This window comes from Balaenoptera borealis (genome assembly GCF_965194805.1).
Source record: "Balaenoptera borealis genome assembly, chromosome: 13".
Taxonomy (NCBI): domain Eukaryota; kingdom Metazoa; phylum Chordata; class Mammalia; order Artiodactyla; family Balaenopteridae; genus Balaenoptera; species Balaenoptera borealis.
This window is the reverse complement of record NC_138870.1, coordinates 101,286,276-101,310,164: the sequence shown is the minus strand read 5'-3', so window position 1 is coordinate 101,310,164 and position 23,889 is coordinate 101,286,276. Positions and strand designations below refer to the sequence as shown.

The window sequence follows — 23,889 nt, the reverse complement described above, 5'->3', positions numbered from 1 at the left end:
TCCCTGGTCAGGGAACTAAAATCCCACGAGCTGTGGCGAGGCCAAAGAAAAAAAAAAAAGAGCTGGTATTTTTGAGGGCGGGCAGACTTTTGAGGGTTCCGTCAGCCAGTCCTGGGTGCCTGTGTCCACCCCCCCGCTTCGCTCAGGGCCACAGCAGAGGAGAAGGGGCAGGACGGGTCAGCGGGGGGTGGGTGGGAGGCCTCTGAGTCCAGCCCTAACTCCCCACTCCCCACCACCAGAGGGTCTTAGGCTGAGATCAGGCTTAATAGCAAGAGAGACTTCTTATTTCCTCACTGCCTCTGGGAACGGAGGAAAACAAATATCAATTATGGGCAGAATTGTCAGTCGGAAGAAAGCTGTCGCTCTCGATTTAGAATTTACAAACAGTTAATTAAGCCTGCAGTGTGGAGCACACCCGTGGGCCTGCCTGCCCAGGGAGAAGGGTGCAGAGCAGGGGGCCGGGGACCCCTCCTCAAGGGGCTCCAAGGCACATTCAGATCCCCAGTCCTGGGCGCATCTTCGAGGCGTGGAAGCCACTCTTGACGATACTGATGCCAGCCGCTCCCAGCGATTCCTATGTGGTTGGTCAAGTGGGCGTGGGGAGGGCCCAGGAACTGGCATATTTTTGTGGCAACTAGTGATTCCTCTGTGCAGCCAAGGAGCTGGGTGGCCTGGAGAACTGACCTCCGCCCACTGGTGCCAGGCCGGCCTGGATCCCCTCCCCCGCGACCTTCCTATCTCCAGGGGTCCCACGTGAATCCCCCTCCTTGAGGCTTCACCCCCATGTGGGCTGTAGGATGTAATGCCCAGTCTTGGTTTCCTGATCTCACGGCCTCATTCCCATCAGTCACCCAACCCCTGGGACCAGGGACTCTGAACCCAGCTCCAAGTCTGCACCAAGCGTCCTGCTGTGTGTCCCCTGTTTCAGCCCTGACTGTGGCACCTCCAGCTGTTTCCTTGTCTTGGACCCAAGGGTGGGAGCATGATTAAGCCTTTTGATAGGCACAGCCCAATCAGGGAAGGGTTTTGGTTCATTCCACCTGGAGTAAAAGAGCGAGACGGGGGAGGGAGCGAGCCTGCTTGCTGGTGGAAAGTGGCAGCACAGCAGATGGTGGAAGGCGGGGGAAAGGCGTGAGGTGCAGGACGGATTTCTACCTTCGCTTTCAAGGAAACGACTCTTCATTCAGGAAATAAGGGTGCCAAGCAGGTGTCAGAGGAAGAGGAGGGGCCAATTAAAATCCTTAAAAGGAGTCAAGCATGCCAGGACTGAGCCTGGCCCCCAGACACCACGGGGAAGAAGACAGACGCACCTCTGCTCCGTGGGGCGCATGTTCTGTTCGGAGAGACAGAGAAGAAACAAATAAATCCGTTAACAAGCGTGATCATTTCAGACGTCAATCAGTGTTATAAAGAAAATAAACAATGGGGAGGTGGAGAGGACTGTAGTTTTTGTTACAAAGACCGGCCTGGGAAAGGCTCTCTGACACGGTGACTTGGAACTGAGACCTGAATAACCAGTCATGCAGAGATCTGGTCTCAGAACACTTGGTAGAAGGAACAGGTGCAAAGTCCCAGAGGCAGCAAAGGGCTTGACGTACTTGAAGAACAAAAGGAAGGCCTCTGTGCCTGGAGATTAAGTGACAGTGGAGCATGAGGGTGAAATCTGAGAGGGAAGTAGGGATTGCAGAGCCCTAAGACCAAACACGGAACTTAAATTCTATTCTAAGTAGAATCAGGGGCCAGGGAATGAAACCACTTGCCATTTGGCCAAGATAGAATTAACTGGCACTCAGCTATCCCTTCCGTGGTCAACAGTTGCGAAGTTGGATTAAAATATGAGGCAACTCTTGGCAGGCAATGGGCAACCGGCAGTGCAAGACTGTTATCCTTGAGAGAAGGAAAGCCCACAGGGGTGCCCACGATCACCAGTTCTCTTCCAGGGGATAATTTGCTGGGTGCAGCACACGGACCTGGGGCTTAGCCGAGCTCAGTGGCCATGGTGAGCTGCGAAGACAGCAGCTGGAGGGCAGGGCAGCTGGGACCAGCAGAGGAAGGCATCACAGAGGAGCTGTGCGGAGGGGGGACCCCGGAAGTCGATGTGGGGTCTCCCGACGAGTCCACGGCTGGAGGATGTGCTGTACGTACTCAGAGCAAGACCACCCAAGACTTTCAGAGAGTGGACCCTACGGGACTGAAAGCAAATTGGAAACACTAGAGGTTTGAGCTGAACCGGGGGAAAAAACAGAGGAACACTGAAATTCCTGCTTGGCCATAATGGAGAAATCTCAACAGTTTGTTAATACTCTTAACATCCAGCTGAGACCCCAGAGAGGCTATGTCTTAGGAGTAGGAACCACGTATCAGTGTAAGAGTTAAACTGGACCCCTCCTAATAAAACCTAAAACTAAGCCCCCAAAGGATCTGCAAGGAAAACAAAGTTCAGAGGTAATTCCTGCCAACTAAGAGGAACTGAGGAAGCACATTGGCTTTCTCCATATTCACGTGAACAACGTGTAAGCTGAGTGTCTATAAGTTCAAAGTCATCAGCTGGTAATTTAACTGCCTGCTAAAACAAGAAACACTCTTTAGAGGATGATAGCAGAATCCAATATCTCTACAATACATTGTTCACTATGCCCAGCATTCAATTAAAAAATCACTAGACACACAAAGAAACAGGAACATGAGACTGACAGTTAAGGGGAAAAAAGCAGGCAATAGAAATTAAACTTGAGATGTTTCCAATGTTAGGCTTAGCAGACAAAGACTTTGAAATAGCTATTACAAATATGTTCAAAGAATTAAAGGAAAAACATCTTTAAGAAATTGAAGAATATGGTATTAATGAGTGAACAAATAGGAAAACTCAGCAGAAGAATGAAAACTATTAAAAAATGCAAACTCTAGAACTAAAAAGTACAATAACTGCAATGAAAACTTCGCTGGATTGGCTTCACAGTGTGTTAGAGGTGACAGGGGGGAAAATACAGGAACCTTAAAAACAGACCAGTAAAAATTATCCATACTTAAGAACAGAGAGTTTTTTTAAAATGAAGAAAAATGAAAGGGCTGAGAAAGGACAGTCTTTTCAACAAATAATGCACCTGTTCTGACCTGGGCCCCATTCTGGCCCCTGGGCTCCTGCCAATGCATTGTTGGTCCCCCTGCCCCCAGGCCCCATCTTTGGGCTAAATGACCCCGACTGAGCTAGGGTGGGCTCAGGGCAGGGGCAGGCTGAGCCATGGAGGAGCCAGCTGTGTGGGGGGCCCAGTAGGGCGGGGAGCCAGGAGAAGGGATCTCCTTCTAGAACACAGAGGCTGTGTGTCTTCCCTCTTCCTCCAGATCATCAGATTGGCAGGAAATGTCCACTGATCACTTGGTATGTGCCAAGCAATGGTCACTGCTGACATACAGAAGTGAACAAGACAGACGGGGGCCCTGCTTGCTTGGCCTGACCTTTCAGAACGGGGGCAATTCAGAAGTAAACAGACAAACTGTTTATGATGGGGATTGAGAGTAACATGCAAGCACTCAAACACACCTGGCAGGTGGGAAGTGCTGGCCATTCTCACTCAGGAAAAGGGGTTTAAAGGCACAAGGGTGGGTTCTACTGAAAGTTTCAAAAGCCCAGGTACATGGCCGTAAGGCACAGAGGTGGACCAGAGACCCCAAGGCTGTGGGCAAAGCCTCTGCTCCCTGAGCCACTGAAATGTGAAGGGACAGGGGCACAGCTGGAGAGCGTGCACTGTGTCCATGGAGACAGATAGTGAGCTCCCCATCACTGGATGTGTGCAAGCATTCACCACCAGGAAGGCTGCCAAAGGGACTAGAGTGGCACAGAGGAATAGAGAGAGGCCGCCAGTGCGGAGGTTAGGGAGCACAGGCACCTAACTCTGACCCTCCTGGCTTTGGTTTTCTCATCTGTAAAATGGACCACCAGACAGCTCTCAGCCGGAAAACCTTCTCAACCCAGAGCCCAAGTTCAGGTGGGCAGGCACAGCAGGCCCTCCTCTGCCATCGCTTTCTGGGCTGCAGACTCTGCTCGCTGGCCACTTGCTGGTCTGCCCATGGGGCAGAGGGCCCTCATTCTCAGACCCTCTTGGCCCCCAAGCCCAACTGTCCCCCAGCATCCTCAGGATAAGCTTGTTCACTGTGGGTAGGCGAAGTCAATGCCCCACCCTCCTCTTCTCAGCTCATCCTCACCGGCCTCGTGACCCCACAGAGGGGCCTGGCGGACATGCCAGGGACCAGAGGGGATAAGGCTGGGCATGGGGGACATGCCCAGGGGGGGACCTGGGGGACAAGGCAGAAAGGGGCAAAGTGATGGACGCTCAGAGCCTGGAGGGCTCCCTGGAGGAAGAGGTAATCACTCTCCCTTCCCTCTGTCTCTTCCCCTCTCTCTCCTCTCTTAGGACCCTTGGCTGGCTGTCCCTCTCGGTGTCTCTTGGCCACCTCTCTGTTCCAGCCTCTCCCATGTGCCTCTCTCTGTCTGTCTCCTGCTCTCCCTCCCTCCATCTCCACCTCTTTCTGTCTGGACGTCCATCTCTACCCCTGTGTACTTTTCCATGTGTCTCTCACCTTGTCTTGTGGTGTCTCCGTCTAACCCACCCCTTCCCCCCTTCCCATAAGTGACAGGGAGGCAAGATGGGGCCTAGAATTAGACCAGCAGCTGGGATGCCAGCTGCCATCTCTCTCTTTTCTCCCTGCTCGAGGCATCCATCCTGGGCGGGGGTTGGGGGGGGTGGATTTTCACTGTCCCCTGGAGAAGGGAAACCCAGTAGTAGAAACCCTGAGTTAGCCCTGGATCGGAGTGCCATGGCCGTCAGATCACAAACAGGTGGGGTGTGTCCTGGCTGGGGTGGGGAGCAGTGGAGAGAATCCGGTGGCCCATCAGGTGCCCAAACACAGGGCAGGCAGGACTCACGAGAGGGGGCTGGTGCTCGGGGCTCCGTCCCTGGAGGGTGATCAGCCCCCAGGGCTCCTCCGATGCTCAGCCCAGAGCACAGGCCCCGGGGCTCAGCCTGAGTCCTGTGAACAGGGGCAGGGCCTCGGGCCTCAGGGCCGGTGGGGAGGCTGTTGGCCTGTGGAGCAGTCGAAGCAGATCAGGCTGGGAGCTTGCAGGCTGCAGAGGAGAGAGCCTGCACGCGTAGGGGCCCCACGGTGTTCGCTGGCTGCGGGGAGGAATGGCGGTGGATGAAAGAACCCATCCATCCTTTCACCAAATGGTCACTGTCACAACCCCACGTGTTGGCAGGAAGCAAGGGACCGGGCACGCAGGTAAAGAGCTGGGCTGGGAGGGGTTACTCTCCGCCTGGATGGAGGGACCGCATCCATCAATGTACAGCTTCACAGTGACAGTTTGTAATCTACTGTATTCACTTTGCTCCTGCTGTGAACATTCGCCCAGAATATTAAATATTGTTCAGAAAACCCGTTGGAAACGGCTGCAGAGCGCGATATCACGTGGACGGCTCGAGCTCACCGAGCTCTTCTTTTGGTGGATTCGTTCATCTGACCGACGAATAGGAACCGAAGGCCCCCGCAGCCCTGCATAAGCAGTGGTCCTGCCCGCGGGGAGTTTCTACCCCGATAGAAGAAGCAGGCGTGAGTCAAGCCGGGGACACCAAGCACAGATTCTCCTGGACAGGCGCCCGGACGAGCGGAGGCCCCGAGAGAGAACTGGGGAGACCAGCCTCAAAGGGGTGTGCTGGGGCGGCCAGCTGCCGCAGAGCGCAGGCTGGCTCCCCCAGGGGACCACTGGCTGTGCCTGGGCAGCAATCCTAGGGGCGGACGGTCCCGGTTCAGACGCCAGACCCTCTCCTGCCTGCAAGTAGCCCTGGGGCCTGGAAGGGGCCCTGGGTGGGCTTTCATCTGTCTTCCGGGGAGGGGACCCCGACGGCATCGCAGCCTCCAGACAACCTGCCTCCTGTTCCCCGGGGCGGGAGCACGGGGTGGGGGGTGGGCATTTCCAGTCCCCAGGCCTCTCGGGGCCCTGGGAGACCAGCCAGCCAGTTCCCGAGGTACAGAAGAGGCGGTGTGCACCTGGGCGGCCGCAGAGGAGCGGCGGGCACCCCGGGCACAGGTGGGTCGAGGCAGGACAACGGGGCCCGCGTGTCTGTAAAGGGGCTGCACCCACTGGGTGAGGGGCAACCTGGCCCACGCTCTGCACTGAGGCTAAAGCACATTCAGCAAACACACACGTGCATACACGCACATGCACACACAGACACACACACGCACAGATCGGGACGCTTCTTTCATGAGCAGACGCTGCCGGCCCGCCGCGTGCCCGGCGCCCTCCCCTTCGGCCCTGCAGCCCCGCCAGTTCCAGCAGCAGAATCACTGCCTGGCTTGACAGAGGGGAGAGCAAGGCCCCGCCCGACAGCTCGAGAGCTGTGCTGGGGCCTCCCGTGTAGAAACATCCAGAACTGGGTTGAGTCCTCCCTGGGGGTACCGGCCAGATTCAGAAGGCAGAGCCGCCCCACAGTGAAGCTCGTCAGCGGCTCTGGGTCTGCAGAGGAGATGAAGCTTATGGTGCCCGGGGGAGGCAGCCTCAAGGCCAGTGCCAGACCGGCAAAGGGGAATGTTCCAGGGTTGGCTGTCATACACGGGTGGGACGGGGAGTGAGCTGGGCTTGAGCTACCCCCGCCCCCAGGGAGCCCTGGCACTGCCACCTGCTGGCAGGGGACCTGAGCCGGCTCCTTTCCTGTCTAGACCTTGGGCTGCGCGTATATCAAGCGTACTTAGTCCCGTGATCTTGCAGGTCGTTAGGAGGCTAATAGTGCTATGGGGGGATGGGCATGGGTTCCCCTCCTCACTAAATATTTTCTGAGCACCTACGATGTGCACCAACTGTGGAATAGACACGCTGAGGTTATGATGGTGAACAAGACAGACAAGGTCCCTGGCCTCCTGTGACCTCAGTCCGGTTGAGGAGATGCACAGTGGACGGTTATGGCTGTCCCTCGTTCCAGCCCATTCTCTGATCCCAGCCCTGCCCCGGACAGGTGTGCCTACTGCCATCGGTCACCTTCAAGAAGAAGAAACTGAGGCAGCCCAGGGAGGGAAGCTCCTCGCCCAAGCGGAATCCCCGCGTGGCACCCGCGTCGGGGGCCATCCTTGGCAGAGGGTCTCGGACACCTCCGGTCCAGCCCCGGCTTCCTTGGATGAGGACACTGAGGACCACAGCCTTTAAAGCCTCCGTCTCTCTCTTCTAGAACATTCCCAGTAAGCAACAGCTCAGCCCAGAATGGGCTAGTTTGAGCCGCTGGAAATCTCAGCTGGGATCCTGGCGTCTGGGGAAGGGCCGGGCTCTAAAAATAAACCAGTCGCCTCAGCCTGGGAGCAGCCGGCAGGCGCCTGGTGAGCGAAAGCTGACGCCTGGTGCTCCTGGCAGATGACGGCGGGCTCGCCCGGCTGGAGCATCTCCCCTCAGGCAGCTGGCCCCCCCCCGGGACGGGTCGGTGGCAGGTGGCAGCCAGGAATATTCGAGCCCAGCTCCCAGAGGTACCCCACCTCGCACGCACACAACCCATGCCCCAACCTGGGACGTGCGCCACAGAGTGGGTCCAGGGCTGCTCCCCAGGAAGGGGCCAGGAGGTACCGTCCACGTGCTGGATAGTGACAAGCCTCCACACAGGTAAGGGGAGACGCCTCCTCAGGCCCTGGGGGAGGTGAGCTGTGGACCTGGGGGTGGGAAGGGGCTCTGGGGGGCTCTGCGTCTGCCCTCAACTCCTGGGAGCCCTGATGGGGCATCAGCTCTCCCCTGGAGGGGGCCGCGATGTGGCTTCCCTCCCCCCTCCCTGCCCCCAGCCTGGTGGGGAACAGCCTGCCCTTTGCGGCTCGAATACTCTCAGCCTGCGAGGAAACGTCAGGGTCCTGACGGCTTAATTAGAAGCCCGCTGCAGGTTAATGGGTTTGCAGAAGCCAGGTTGAAAAGTTTCGAGGCAGGCGCCCTGCAGCATTGTAAGGACCCTGGAGGCTTCGGAGGAGAAATGCCTCCCCTTCCTGCTGTAGGGTGGGTGGGGGGCAAGGACAGAGGACGGAGGTCCTACCCCCAGTGGGAGGCAGCCAGCCAGCTTTCTCGGAAACACTGGGGAACATTCTCCAAGCAGATGGGGAGAAATCCCAGGGACACACATTTCCCCGGGGCAGGTCTTGAGATCCCCGATTCTGTATCATACTTCAAGAAAGGTTTTTTTGTTGTTTTTTAACCGAAAGAAACCTTTTAGTAAAAGGTGGGTGCTGCTTTGGGTCTTGAGCTGGTCCTGGTGGGTCCTGGAGCTTTGCACCTTTGTCCCCGGCTCTCAGAGGGGCTATCAAATCTGATTTTCTGCTTAAATGGATTTCTGCGCCTAATCCCTGGGCGGGATATTCACCTGAAGGCGAGGCGATTGGTGCTAATGTGATCTCCTCCTGTGCTCAGGATGGGGAAAGCGGGGAGATGGGCTGGGGGGGCAGGGGGATGCTGGCTGCCTTCCCCACCCCGTTCATCGGAGGAGGGCAGGTGCTGGGGGGTCTGGGGACAGGCCAGACCCTTGTGAGGGCTGCCAGGGCCTTTCTTGGGCACACGGCAGGGAATCACTTGGGGAGTGGGACTAATCGGGATGATTTTTCATGGCCTGAGAGTGAGCTGGCCTCTGCCACAGCCAAATCCTGCAGCTGCGCTGGCTCGGTTGCAGCGCGGGGACAGTCAGGCGAGTGGTCCAGGTATGTGGCTGCAGGAAGGAGGGCCGGGCCGGCCTACAGAGGAAGGCGCTCTGTGCTGGTCGGTGGAGAAATGCTGGGTGGCCGCTGGGTTTCCCCAGCACGTCCTTCCTGCAAATACCCAAGGACCCTCCATGCCAGGTGTCCAAGCCCGCCTACCCGCCGTCCTCTCCCCCTGCACCTTCCCTCTGAGTCACCTCCCAGGATCTGGTGCCCTGCAACCTTCTCCCACCATCCCCCAGGACCCTGCTCAGGGACTGCTGCCTCTCACCTGCCCAGCAAACCGCCCCCACCTCCCCCAGCTTCTGTACGACTTCTGCTCCTCGTGCGTGGCCTGCGTCACTGGGACCGGCACCTGGGTCTTGTCACCATCGGGCTGGAACTCCGACTCTCGGGTTTGCTCCGACGTTGCTGCTCCCCAGTGGTGTGAATCTCGGCAAAACACTGGGGCCCCTGAACCTCAGTCTTCTCACCAATCAAATGGGTTGATGCTGCCTCCGTTGTGGGGCTTAGTTGGAGGATCAGCAGAAATCTCGGGCAGGAAGCACGACACAGAGCCCGGGGCAGCAAGCAGGGGAGGGCAAAGGTTTCAACACCAGGATCCTTTCTTCTGCGTTAGACCCCGTGCCCTGAGAGCCAGTACTCACCAGCACACAGTAGGAGTGCAACAGTGCTTGTCGGTCTCACACACACACACACACACACACACACACACACGACAGCTCGGCCTCTCTGGCTCTGACATACACACCCAGGTCCTAGCCTAGGACCTGGGTGACAACACGGAGTATATCCTCTCGCCCCTCCCCCCACCCCGCCCCCACCCCGCAGGGTCCTGGCCCACACAGCAGGCTGGTGGGTTTGGGTCCAGGGCACTCTGGTCACCTTCCAGAGGGGTGGGTGCAGCCGCGGGAACGTGCAAGGCCCTGTCATCGTAAGAGCCAGTGGTTAAGGCGCTGACCTTCACGTGGGAGCCTCATCCCAGCTCTGGGTTCTGGCTAATTTGGCTTCTGTCTTATGTGTGCATGTGGGTGCCCAGCCTCAGCCCCCAGTGCCTCGGAAACCAGCCTGTCCCCAGGAGCCGCCTCTGTGAGGCCCGGGAGGCTGGGAGTGTGGGAGATGGTGGCTCTCTCCAGACCCACGACGAGGTCACGGGCAGCGTTGTAGCAAAGGCCTGAAACCAAGCATGTTCCTGCATTAGTGACAGCGACCCCGCGTGTAAGCGACCAAATGCCAGGCCGGGGCCGCGTGCTTGACAAACACTGTCTTCCACATCCATCCACCTGGCTCTATTGCAAAGAATAAAATTCTGGAAAAAGACGCAACTCAGCAAATAGTGCAACTGTGTGTGTACTTTAATACAGAGAGGGAGGCGGCCTAAAGCAGAGGTGCCTGCCGGCCACACTGACAAGCCTGCTGCTAGCGCCAGAGCTCTGCTCACATACCGAGAGGCCGTGCTCCTGGTTGGTGCCCCCCTGAGGGTAAAATCCGCCCTAGGGGTGCCCTGCTGGGTTTAGCCCTTGGTCATTTCATCCAGACTAATGCTCCCCTCAGGGTTGCATCTGTCTTAGTGTTTTTCCTGCTTTGAACAGATGCATGTCTCTGCTGTATTGGTCAGCTCTTGCTGCAATGATGCTCTGTAACAAACAATCCCCAAATCTCAGTGGCTTACAGCAACCAAATGTGATTTTCCTCGCTCCAGGTCTGGGGTTTGGCTGATCATGGTTGTGTCTGGCTGGGCTGGGCTGCGATCAGGGGCACTTGGCTTCAGGCTGTAATTGTTTTGGGTCTGGTCCACATTCTCAGTCTGGGGCCTGGTCTCCTCTGGCTTGTGGCAAAAGAGCAAAAGGCCAAACCAACTCAGCTCATGAAATGTCTCTGCTCACAGCACCCGGCCTCAGCTGTGTGGCCGGGATTGGGGATGGGAGGGAGGGAGGACAACTGCCTCCAGGTCCAGGTGGGTTTCTAGAGATGAAGACCCTGCAGGGGGCTGTCAATCTGTGTACCCCTGTGAGCGGGAGACTTCAGGGGTGGGGGCTCCCTCCCACTTTCCCCTTCCATCTCCTGCAAGCAGAGGAGCCCCCAGAAAAGATTTCATATGAAAACGTGCCCAAAGAAAGCTCAAAGCTACAAGGCTGCAGTCCCTGCGCCAGGTTGCCCTGGATACCAGCCAAGGTCACCGAGGATCGGAGGAGGTCCTCTAAGAGGTGGACCTGGGAAGACAGTCAGCACTTCCTGGAGAGCCGCGCAGGTGCCTGGTGCTGTGCTAGTGCTTCAAGCAAATTAACTCATGCCATCCTCCCGGTGACTCCGTGAGACCCCCATTTACAGGCTGGGAAACTGAGGCATGCGGTAGTGAAGCCCCCGCCAGGGTCTCGTGACTAACAAGTGGCAGGGCTGGAGCTTGAACCCTGACCCTCTGGCTCCAGACGCCCCTGCTGGGCACACAGTAGGCTCCCAATGACGGCCCCTTCTGAAGCAGGACGAGGACGGGATTGAGGAAAGGAAACCCGTTCTCACGGCAGATGGTGATGGACAGCTAATTAATGTTTTTCCTAAACTGGCTTTCACATTATCCCTCTTATGGGTTCAGTCATTCATGGTTTAAAAACATGGACTCAGGTCTCTCCTTTCTGAGCTGGAGACAATGTTGAACTGGCCTGGGACTCCCTGCTGGGGCTGGCGGGGTTCCCCTCATGTCCCCAGAGGGCATGAGGACCTCTCAGGACACCCCCCTCCCCCGTTCACTCCTGCAGGGAGAGCAGGTGGGCCCCTCTCTGCAGGTGACATCTGTGGTCACTGGGTGTCTGTTTCCCTCCAGAGTCTCAGCCACAGGCCCGAGGTGACCAACCTTCCCCGCTCCCTAGTTCCCTCTGGGACCCTTCATTGCTCCCCTGCTCCAGCCCTGTACCGTCCCCCCCAACCACTGTGTACACGGGCTGCCACCCTTCCCTGCATTTTCATACCCATCTTCCCCCTTGATTCTCCCCACCCTCTTGGAGGATTGGCCCAAGCAGGGATCATCAGCCCATTTTACAGACGGATAAACAAGGCTCTCAGAGGCTAAGGGGTGTGCCTAGGGGCACACAACTACAGAACCGGAACTGTTCTTTAATCCAGGCCCTCTGTCTCCTGGTCCGCTCTGCCTGGAAGGGTTGTGCGGTGGTGGGGAGGGAAGAGACACTTCAAACAGATGCTTTGTGTATAAGATTTATTTCTTTCAGTGTCCTCTCTGCCCAGGGTCTTGAAATCTCCAGAGACAAGGGAGTATTTAACTTGGAAAAATAACCCCTCTCCCTTTTGTGCTTCGAACTGCTGGTATTTAAACACCTTCATAGCTTCAGGGCATTGGGACTGTGTATTCTTTATTTTGCAAATTAACGTGAACTGGAGTATTTGTGCGTGACCTTTAAGCGGCCAGCCTACTGCACGCTGCTGGCTGGGTAATTCTCCAGAGGCTCGTGTCCCCAGGCTCTGCCACCATGAATGATTAAAGAGGAGGGCAATTATAATTCAAGTAATGAGATCAGAGGTTCCCGGTTACTACTTAATTTAGAGCTGGTGCCAAGGCGCTTAAGGAAGTTCTCAGGCAGGAGCTGAGGCCGCAGAACTGCCTTTGGAAGGGCCCTGGGGCTGCACCCTCCTCAGTGTCCAGGCCCGGGAGGCTCCGATGTGGCAGCAGGGCCAGCCAGACTCTGTCTCCTGCGGTCCTGCCCTCAGGCCTTTGCCTGGGCAGTGCCCCCTCTCGGGGTGCCCTCTGCCCCCCCTCCTCTGCCTGCTGAAATCCCGTTACGGGGCCTCCTCCCCTGTGAAGACTTTCCTGTCCCCTCAGTGACGCATACGTGCTCCCCGTCTCTGCTCCATTCCTCTTCCTGGACCCCCTTGGCTCACCCCACTTGATCCTGAACTTCACCTTGTCTCAGTGATATTTGCATCATCAGGACCATGTGGTCCAGGGAGAATCAGTCACTGCCCGTGCTCAGGGAGCACCCAGGCTGGAGGGGGACGGTGCGTGAATAAATCAGAGAGAGCCTGGGAGGTGCGTGTTGATGTGGAAGATGGGGCCCCTCTCCCCTATCTCTGCCCCTCCCTCCGCCCTGGGACCTTGCAGTGCCCCACAGGAGGGCAGGTGGATGTTATACCCTCACCTTACCGACTTGGGGCTCGGCAGACGGACGACACGGGGTCTGCCTTCCTCAGCCTCCCGTCCTTCCAAGGAACATCCCTGAACCTGCCCTGGCCGGGCTCCCACCAAGCAACCCAGGAATAGAGACGGATTCCAGGAGCTGCCAGCCTGCTGGAGCCACACCAAGTCTCCTTGGGGTCTCCCAGGGGCCCCTCTGGGTCTGCGCCCTCCGCGCCCTCCCCCAGCATGGGTCAGTCCCGTCTCTCCCCTCCCCACCCCACCCCGGTCTTTTTTTCTCTCCAGACCCTCTTTTCCTCCCTCCTTCCCTCAGCCCAGAGTGGCCCTGAAATGAAGCTGAAGTGTCCTCTTTAGCAATTCAAATGTATCAAATATTTTCCAGCACGAGTGGGGAATTTGCTCTTTCTCTCTCTCTCTCTCTCTCTCTCAAAAATAGACAACAAAGGCTGCCAAATCATGTTATTGATTCTTTTCTCCTGCTGCCCTCCCTACAGAGGCCCGGGGTCCTGTCATCATTCACACCAATCCTATCAACTTGGCAGAAAGGCACTTAATGCCTGGAACCTGCATGTCTGGGTCCCTGAGGCCTCAGCGGGGTCCGGGCAGGCTTGACTCCTCCTGAGCCCCCTCCTCCCCTTGGGTTCCTTTGAGATCTTGTCGCCCAGGTGATGGTCCCGCTGGTGATGGGGGTAAGGCGAGGGGGCTCCTCCTTTGCTGAGCCCATCCCCCAGTCCTTCCCTCCGCAGCCCTGCACTGGGACACAATACAGTCATTCTCTAGGTGGGACACTGGGCTCTGAGGGGCCAGGGGACACGGCCAAAGCCCCCCGCAGCGTGTGACAAAGCCGCGGCTTGAACCTCTGCACAGAGAAGCATTAGAAGCAGAGTCACCAGTGAGGATCCTGACGCATGATTTCTCCACCAGGTGTGGCCACCGCACTGCTCAGGCCCCGGCTGGACGCTTGCTCCCAGAATGTTCTATTTGGTTATACGTACTCCACAGATGAGGCCCAGAGGGAGGACGGGCCTGGCTGGGTCACTCAGCTGGTGGCAGGCCCGGAGCAGAGCTTGCATGAGGGGCTGCCCAAATGTATTTGCCGGGCGCGCAGGGCGGCCCAGAGCTGGGTGAGCCCGTGCGTTGCTGAGGGGACGGACAGCTCTCCCGAGGTGCTTGGGGGGTGGAAGGGGGCTCAGAGGCATGAGGTCTTGCAGACCTTGCAAGCAGGTAAACTTGGGCATGGACCCCTGTCAGACTCCCTGACCACGGCAGCCTTGGCCAAGCCCCTGTGACCTTAGCTGTACAAGGGGATGGTGACACCACAGCTGGCACAGAGGCAGCTGGCACTGCTCATCCTGTGGGCACGTCAGCTGTAGCAGCAGGCCTGCTGGCACACAGGTGCCCAGGCACCCAAGCACCCCAGGCCCTTTCCCACTCCAGTGTCTTCGCACATGCTGTTCCTTCCGCCAGGACACTCTGCCCTCCCGTCCCCTCCTTGGCTGCCGCTAAATGCCATTCCACCATCCCCCGACCTCCGCCAGCCTCAGTGTTTGTACTCGGCACTCGGCTGGGCTCATGCTGTTTCCGTTGTTCCAAGGGCACCTGTCTTCTTGGTAAATATCTACTCCGGATTCAAACATCATCACCTCCATGAAGCCACCCTGACTTCCTCCCTCTTCCCCACTGGGCCTGTGCAGACTTCCAGGAAGGCACTGGTGACAGTGGCCCCATAGAGGACGTGTGTCTTTCTCTGCCATGAGATGGGACTCCATGAGGGCGGGGACAGTAGCTGATGGAGCCTGACACGGAAGAACCCTTCTCGAGTAGTGAGCCTTATTACCATGACACAGCGATGCCACAGTGACACGGGGAAACTCCCAGCCTGTCCTCCCAGCTAAAGAGAATGCTGTCCTGCCCCACTCACGTGCTCCAGCCTTCAAGTCCCCAGCGAGAGTCCAGAGGAACCAGCTGTTTCCTGGATCTCTGAGCTATGGAATCGGGGAAAGTACGTTGAGAAAGACAAAGGGGAAAGAACTTGACCACCAGGCAGTTCCTGTGCTTTCTGGTGTTCTAGAGAATTCTGATCCTGGGCAGGGTGGAGAGGAAACTGTAAAAACAGTCTGAGGCAGGAAGGAAAAAATAATGAGCTGCGAGCCTGGTTGGGAGGAGAGATGGAAAAGCTGTAAGGGCGGAAAAGAAAGAGGACTTGTTAGCGCAAGTTCGTGTGCCTGACGCACAGTGAGGGCAAACACACCAGAACGTCGGAGTTTGGAGCAGAGAAAGCTTTATTGTAGGGCCATGCAAGGAGACAGGTGGCTCATGCCCTAAAAGCCCCGAAATCCCTGAAGGGTTTCAGGAAAGCATTTTTATTATTTAAAAAAAATTTTTTAAAGTCTCACTTAGACTTTTATTGATTAATATTTACTTATTTATTTGGCTGCCCTGGGTCTTAGTTGCGGCACACGGGATCTTCATAGTAGCACACGGCATCTTTAGTTGCGGCATGCGGGCTCTTCGTTGCGTCATGCAGGATCTAGTTCCCTGACCACAGATCGAACCTGGGCCACCTGCATTGGGAACGCAGAGCCTTAACCGCTGGACCACCAGGGAAGTCCCAGCCAAGCATTTTTAAAAGCCAGGTAAGGGAGGGGGTCCGCAGGCTATGTGATCAGGTCATGCACAGTTCTCTGATTGGCTGATGGTGAGGTAACAGGATGGTGTCACAGGAGTGAACGTTATCAGTTCTTAGGCTCCAGGGGGCCTAGGGCCATGTGCTCATGGTCATCAAGTAATTAACATCTTCCATTTGGTGGCGGGTTTTCACATCTGTAAAACAACTCGGAAATGTGCATCAAATACTGTTATCTGGGTACTTCAGAGAGGAGCTAAAGCAGAGGATATGGGGGAAAGCCTGTCCCGGGAAGGCCCCATAGGGTCCCGCTCGGTTACAGATTTAGGGTAGAAGGTCATTCTTCACAGAGACTGGGCCACATGGGGCCATGAGATTCTTTGGGGTTACACTGTGTTGTTGTCAAAACCCAGGAATTCTGCCATCTTGACACATCCCAGCCTGCTCTGAATCCCGAATGTCTCTGTTGGGGTGAAGACCCACCGCCCTCTAGACCAGGCCAACTGACTACCAAGTTGAACCCCCCTTGTTTCCGGGTTAGGAGCATCGAGGCTAGAGATCCCTTCCTGCCTCTGCCAGAGTGTCACAGCCTTCATCTTGCAGCAGGCACTTTGAGGTTTGTGTCTCAGAGCCGAAGTCCTCTAAACGCAACTCCCAAGCTGTGTGATCTCTCCAAGATCAGTCACTTGACGGGACACGCTGCTCTCTCAGGCTCCCACACCCGCCTGCCAATTAGCTTCCGCCAAGGTCTGCAGAGAAAGCACCTCACAAATGATGAAAGGCTGGAAGACAATTAAGGCTTATTGTGCCTCCCTGCTAATGCTGTTCCGCTCGGGAGAAGGGAGAAGCGCATGGGTGTCATCTGGCTGCTTCAGTGGAAACCCTCTGCACTTCTGAGACGCGCTTTCCCAGGACCTGCTCTCCAGAATCAAGGAACAGGGTGGGCAGAGCTGATGGGATGGAGGGGGCAGCCGCAAAGGCGCCAGCTCAGTCATCAATCGATTTACGGGCCCCTGCTCAGAGGGACGCGGGGGGGAGAGCTCAGGCTTTGTAGCCTGTCTCAATCAAGCTGACATCCCCCGCTTAGATGTGTGACCCTGGGCAAGTGACTACAGCTATTGGAGGTTCAGGTGGTTCTCGTCTGTAAAGCGAGCCTTAGAATGCCTGCACCACGGAGTGGGTGGGATGGATGACCGAGTGAGAGGAGAAGGCAGCAGAAGGGCCTGGTGCACGGCGGCACCTTGGGGAATGGTGGTGGCTGTGAACAGGGGCCACACTCTAGCCAAGTGGGATCAGCCGACCTGGCCAGGAGTGAGTGTCGGACGTAAACCTTGCTCACCTTGTGAGCGGGGGCTGGTCCCTTGACGTCTGGAAAACAGAACTGATAATTCTGTGCAGGGCTATTGTATGGGTCTTATGAGATGATACAGGTGAAGATGCGTGGCGAACTGTAAAGTGCTGTGCAAATATCATAGACAATTGCTAACAATGATCTGGGTAGCCTAGGATGGCTTTGGTGCTAAGATATGCTTTGTGTTGGCATCTGATTGCTCAGTGGGCTCTCCCCTGGAGGTATGGCCAGTGGTTAGGAGGATGCACTGTGAACGTGGGCTGTGTGATCTTGCGTGAGTTACTTAACCTCTCTGTGCCTCAGCTGTAACATGGTTAAGCTATCACATTTGACTTAATAGCTGTACAGAGCCTTGCTTTTAGCAAGTGCCTGATAGACGTGCTTTAATGGTCATTATTCTGGGACATTATGCATTTCCTCTTTGGTGCCTTTGGTCTCCATTGCCAAGGTTAAGACTCATAGCCCCCTCCAGCCCATCCCCCGCACTTCAGCCAGTGTCTTCATTCTGGAAGCTCTCCAGCTGATCAGCTACGCGTGACCCACCCCAGTCCCTTCAGATATGGCCCAGCCCCATTCTGGCCTCTCCTGCTTCTGCAGCCCCAATCCCGCCACTGTCTGCTGCCCTCCAGCAAGACAAACCCATGGCGTTGAGCCTTTGCACATGCTGTTCTCCCCTCTGGACCCCCAGCCACCCCCCTGCCAGAATCCCCACCTGGGCTCATTCACACTTGCTGTCTCCTCAGTTAACTAATGTCTTCACATCCATTTGCAGCTGAGGAAACTGACGCTCAGAGGGCAAGCAGCTTGCAAAGACCCTGGAACCCTTAGATGCCGGGGAGGGACGCGGAGCCGAGCCTACCTCACTTCTGTCGGGGAGGGAGAAATTTCCCTCTATCCTTCTAGGTTTTTCTGGCTGGTCTAAGAATTAAACCAACATGAGACAGATCAACAGGAGAAAATCAAACAAAAGTTTGATAACATATGTAGATGGGAGAGACCCAGGAAAACTAACTCCCACAAATGGCCAAAACCCTTAGCTTAAATGCCATTTTCAGCTAAAGACAAAAAAGGATGTTGGGGGTAGTGGTTTGGGACTTCAAAGGGGAGGAAGGCAATTCACAGGAAGAAGGAGAAGCAAATGTTTGGAAAACAAATGTTTGTGGGCCTTGCAGAGACAATGGGACACAGAGTGGGCTCTGATGTCTAGGCCCCACCCGGTCCACCACCACACCTGGTCCATGTTCTTTGCAGATATCTCTGGTGATGGCTCTATTCCAGGAACAGGCCCTTTATCTACATTTTTTAGGCAGCTAAGAGGCAGTAAAAAGAAACTTCCCTGAATCTTCTATTTCTTAAAAACAATCAGCCTGAACTAATCCTCCCAAAGAGACACATTTTGGGGTAGAAAATTTTGCTCCCTGCATTTCCAGTACCCCAGACCCACCTGGCAGTGCGGACATGTACCCGGGGCTGAGTGCAGTCCCCAGACTAAGGACCCGTGGGTGACCTGGCACCGTAATATTTGTGAGAGTGCCAACCCGAGTCCCAGGTGCCAGCTGGATCCCAAAGGGACAGGCCCCGGAGAACCCCACCTCTCCCCATTTACCACCATCTAATTGCAAGCTACAGTTATTCCAAGGATGTACAGTTATTCCAAGGCGGGACTCCTTATGGGCGTCCCCAGCACCCGCAGGCTTAAGTCCACACCCCTGATCATGCATACCGGCCTCCACAAGCTGCAATTACACGAGACTATGTCCTGGTCCCTGAGTTCTCTGTGCATCAGACAGCTCTCTGCTTTGCCCCGTCTGTTCCCTCCTCCTTCTGTTAAAAATCCCACTCCTTCCTCAAGGGCACAACCCAGCAGTAGAAACTGACCCTCCATGTGTGACCCCAGCACTTTCTTCAACTGCTAGGTTAATGCTTCTGCTCTGCCACCAGCTTGCTGTCCCCCAGGCAGGGCTAGGGGCTGGCCCCTCCCCTGGTTCCTGCGGCCACGGGCCTGGCCAGATGCCCACGGAGAACAGGGCACTGCAAGACAGGACAACAATCTCACAGGATGAATTGGAGGGCGAGGAGCACCCTTGCTGAGGAAGGGACGTCTAAGCTGAGACCTGCTGGAGTTGGCCACGGGAAGTCAGGGAATAGCATCCCAGGGAGAGGGAACAGCAGGTGCAGAGACCTGGGGGTGGGATGGTATCAGCTCACCTGCTGCGACCAGGATTCTCCAGTAGGTGGGGCTCGAGAGCCCTGGGAAGCAGGTATTCTATGTCATCCTGTTATACAGTTGAGGAGACTGAGGCCGGGGATACAGAGAGACGTGTCGAAGGTCACACAGCAGAGGCAGGGGGGGCACAGACACAGGCCTTGGACCCCATCCCCTGTTATTTCCACCCCAAGGCACGGCCTGCATGGTGTTTGTGTGTGGAGCTGGCAAATATTTGGTTTTCTGCTCTTAGAAGGGGAGAAGCTCCGCCCTTCTCAGGAGGCTGCAGGTCCCTGGCTGCCCTTCCCTGCTCGGTTGGGGCGCCCGTGGGCCGCCTTAAGAACCCACGGTTTAGCGTCCATTATTTCCCGACACGCTGGCACCATTTTGCCTTGGTGAGCACTTCGGAACTATTTCCTCAAACAGCTGCCCCAGGGGAGCCAGTAGGCTTGATTTCTGCCTCACCCCGTGATGCTGCATTTCTGAAGTCAGAAGACTTGCGGGTTCTGATGATTTTTTTAATGCACTTTTAATCGAATTGAATTTCAAACTCTGGGTCCACCGGTCCAGGACCAGAGAGCTTCATTGTAGGAGCAGGGCTTGTATCTCTGCCTTCACCTGCTGGCAGTGAACCCTGGGGACAGCCAGCCACGGTTCAGGGAACTGGCCCTGTCCCCTGCAAGTGGTGGTGGTGGAGAACTGGCAATTGGGTTCCCGGGGTGCAGATCCCAGCTCTGCCATCTACCAGCCCTCCAACTCTGGGTGAGCTAATTCACCTCTCTGAGCCTCAGTTTTCTCATCTGTGAAATGGGCAAAATTATGCAAGTTTTTTTATGAGGAGTGAATGAAATAATCCACGTGCAATACTCAGCACGGGGGCGTGGCACCGAGGGAGGGTCCCTAAGTGTTAGCTGTTGCTGGGATGTTATTCAGAATCACATGAGTAACTCATTGCCATCAAAGGGCCCACAACCCCGGGCCCTGAGTGAGCCCTCTCCCACCCACCTCACCTGCCCACCCACTGCCTCCTCGCTGGTCCTCACACGTCCCTTGTCTCATCAGGCCTCAGCATTTGCTGTTCTCTCTGTTCCTTACCCCTGACTGACCACCCCTCGCCCACCCCAGGGCTGGCACCCCCTCATCCCCAGGCTCAGCCTCAGTGCCACCTCCTGGAGGGCTCCCTGACCACTCCATCACACTTCTCTGCACAGATCTACTCTGACCCTCGTCTCCTCCTCTAACATTAAGTCAGCATCTCCCTCTGGAAGCAGGGCCGGCCACTTCTTTTTCATTTCTCCCTGCTCCCCCCCCCACAACCATTTTAATTAAAAGAGTGACCTATGCACGTGATTATGTATAAAGCATGTGCAAATCTTATAGAAATGTGTAAAAGGAAGGGTAAAAGCCGCCTCCACTCCCATCCCCCTGCACAGACCCTCTCCCGTGAGCCAACGGCTGTTCTCCATTTCCCTTTATAACTTTAAATAATACACGTCCACCTTTTTCTTATTGACTTCACACAATATCTGTGGCTCCTGCTCTGGAATGCAGCCTCCTTCGCCCACCTCCCCGCTCCTGCCTCTCCACCTCCGATGGGGATTTGCTTCTCGGTACCGGCTCCCTTGACTCGGGGATTTACAAGGTAGACTGTAGACAGTCTGTAGACTGTTGTCTTGGCCCTGCCATTGCTTCCGGACTGTGGCGTCTTCTGCCTGTATCTTCTCCATCAAGCCAGCAGCCAGTGGGAGCTTGCCGGCTCAGGACTCTCCCCTGCTTAAAGCTCCTGACACACATGATTGCATCTACGGGCAAGCCCAGAGTCGGCTGTGGCCTCCAGAGCAGCACGACCTGGCCCTGTGGTCTCTCTCACCCTCCATGTCCCTCTCCCCACTCTCTGTGACCCCCAGCCCAGCATCACTGGCCCCTCTAAATTCCTCAGTCCTGGCCCTGCACCGGCTGCTCCCCAGGCAGGAAGCTGGTTTCCCTGCTGGCTCCTTTTTGCCACCCGCTCCTAGCTTTAAAACCACCCCCCAGAGCCACTGCCCGCCCCCCCGCATGTGCATTCTGGGGCACTCCCCCCTGATGCTCTCCACCCAGCGACCCTGGGCAGTTCTTGGCCGCCCTGGCGTTTCTGTCCTGTGTTGCTGGGTTTCCTGTCTGACCCCTCTCCAACCCCCCTGGGAGGAGGAACCAGTTTGCTCTTGACTGCAGAGCTCCTGGCCCTCAGTGGGAGCCGGGCAGAGCTAGCTGAACCAACGAGCAAAAACCGTCAACCTCAGCTTCTCTATTTGCCGACGCTGGTGAAAGGCACCCTCCTCCCCCTCCCCCTGCTGCTTCACTGCTGGGGCTGCCCCACTGGCCGGGGGAGGGTTGAACAAACAGCAAGCATCCTTCTGCGCTTTGTCAGTGGACCAAGTCTAGAGCTGGGAATTAATAAAGAGGGCTTATGAAATTAGCACTATGTAAATGCTATTCCCCGAGGAGCCATGAAGTGTGATTGGACCCGCACGCCAGGAGGTGTGATCCCAACTCTTGAAAACATGCCCCTGGGAGGAGAACCTGCCTGGCGCCGAGTGCCACGTGTACCCGGTGCCCTACCTTTGGGGGCTCTGCTGCTCCCACGGCCTCGGCTGTGCCAGCCCCATTCATGCTGCCTGCTCACCAGGACGCACGTGTGCACGCAGCCCGGGCTCAGGTGTGCGCGCAGGGCTTGGGGTACCCCAGCCGCCTTCCTCCTCATCCCCAGAAGTCTCCGGTTTGCCATCGTCCCGCGGACTGGTCAGCTTGTGCAGAGCTCTGTTCAAACCTCTGCCTTCTGAACTTTGAGGACTTTGCTCCGCCATCTTCCTGCTTTTCTGGATGATCGGGAGAAATCTGATCTGGGTCTGGCTCTCATTCCAAAGTCTGGGCTACTTTCTCCCAGAGGGAGATTGCAGGGTTTTCTCTTCTTGTTGCCATTCTGAATTTCACCTGGTGTGGGTATTTTTCCACCGTCATTCCTGCTCCACACTCAGCGGCACGTTTGATCTGTAAACGTGGGTCTTGCTGCCGCTCGCGGGAAGCTTTCCTTCCATCATTACTTCTTAAACTCTGCTTTCTCCTCCTCGTGTCCCCGCACTCTCCCGGGAGCTGCTCTCAGATGCTCGTGAATCTTGAGATCAAATGTCCACATCCCTGAGTCCCTTGGCTCATGCCCATCTCTTCCCGTTTAGTCCTGTGTTCGGAGGTTCCTTCGCTGGAGGTTCTTCCAGAACCCCAACCCGATCTCTCGCTGAGCCTGTTTGGTCCTTAACCCAGGCGCTAGACTGCCCCTGTTAACATCAGCAATCTCCAGTGTTCTGAAACCCACCTGTTCTCTCCTGCCTTTCTTCCTTCTTATTACTCAGCACACAGGCAGGACCCGCCCAGGGACTCTGCCCATGGGTTGGGGGAGGGAGGCTCAAAGGTCATGGTCACCAGCAACTCTGGTTAACAAGAGAGAGGAGAGACCAGACGAGAACGCCCCCATCCCAAATGGGCCCCCTGACTACCGCCCCCTGACCAGTTCCAGCCTTTGTACTTGGGCTTCTCTGGGCCCCGCCAGGGAGACGCACACTTCCTCTCCCCTCTGTCTGAGGTTTACTCTCCTCCCATCTCTCCAGCCTGATGCTGTCCAGCCTGCAGGGGAGCCGACGGGGGGCCCCTTCCCCCTGCGCCCGCACGGTGAGGTGGTCATCGTCTCCAGCACACATTTTCTGCTCGCAGCAGCCGTGGGTGGGGAGGCCGGAGTCCCAGAGCCCACTGAGCCACCCGAACAGGGTGCCTTGGCTATTTTTCCTGCCAAGTGGATTTACCGTGTTTTTGTTTCTTTCCCCTAAAGTAAATATTAAGACATTGCTTTTCTCCCTGGCTTAATCGGGGGGACCGGGTCCTCTGTCACCCAGTTCTCTGTCAGGCATGCGTGGCTCACCCACTCCCTGGCAGCTCTGGGGAAGCTGGGCTGGCGCGGTGCGGGCAGAAGGAAACTTGATGTGTTTGTTTGTCTTCTGGGGCCGTGGCCAGGTGTTGGCCTGGCAGCTGCGATGTTACTCCGTCTCCCGGCCTGGCAGGCCCTGGCCAGGGGTGAGGCGTTGGCTCACTTGCTGGTTTGCGCTCTGCTCTCTGGGCTCCCGGCGGGGTTTGCGGAGCTTCCTGCCGCCCCTCGTTGCTGTGGCCTGTGCTGCACCTCATCACCTGTTCCCAGGGCCCTGGGTGCGTCTCCCGCACAGGACGGCGAGGCCCCCAAAGGGCGCGTGACTTGGGCCAGCCTGCCCTGCTTCTCAGCCTCTACAGCGCCTGGGCTTGGAAAATGCCTTCGGGACCATTAGGAGAATCCCTGTTCTTGCCGTCCTGGAGTCTGCAGTGGGGCAAGCAGGTCCTCACGGAAAACTACCCAGAGAGACAAGAGGGCAAGGCAGAAATACCGGCCAAGTGCCCTGAGAAGTGCCCGCACTACTCCCCGAGTTCCTTCACGCCCTCAGGTCCGGTGTTCTCATCACCCACCTTACATACGAGGAAACTGAGGCCTAGGGAGGCGAACACCGTGCCCGAGGTAGCAGGCAGGTGGCAGAGCTGCCAGGCCCAGGCCCATCTGTCAGCCTTCAACTCCATCGGTGGAAAAAAAAAAATCTATGTAACTGACGTCTCATAGAGATTATTTATGAGTGCCTGAGACCCACAGAAGGGACAGGGGGCCACGTGGAGCCACCTGGGGCCGTCCAAGGGGCCTGCGAGGCTGGGGACGGGGCCCACAGGCACTGGGCTTGGAGAAATGGCAAACAAATGGTGTAGCTGGGACGCAGCAGGCAGGTGGAGAAGAAGAGGCCGGAACTGGGCTG

At 56.6% G+C, this 23,889-nt stretch overlaps 2 long non-coding RNA genes across 3 annotated transcripts; one reads left to right on the top strand and one right to left on the bottom strand.

Moving 5' to 3' along the window:
* The first annotated feature begins 7,566 nt into the window (after nucleotides 1–7,566).
* Nucleotides 7,567–16,986, top strand: LOC309609094. Its single transcript, XR_014233261.1, has 2 exons — nucleotides 7,567–7,639; nucleotides 14,445–16,986. It is a non-coding gene; the product is annotated as an uncharacterized lncRNA (long non-coding RNA).
* Nucleotides 15,109–23,167, bottom strand: LOC309609093. Of its 2 annotated transcripts, none has more exons than XR_014233259.1 (2): nucleotides 21,632–23,167; nucleotides 15,109–15,684 (listed from the first exon to the last, which is right to left on the bottom strand). It is a non-coding gene; the product is annotated as an uncharacterized lncRNA (long non-coding RNA). The 2 variants fall into 2 exon arrangements; XR_014233260.1 differs by having other exon boundaries at nucleotides 15,109–15,673.
* Between the last annotated feature and the right edge of the window lie 722 nt (nucleotides 23,168–23,889).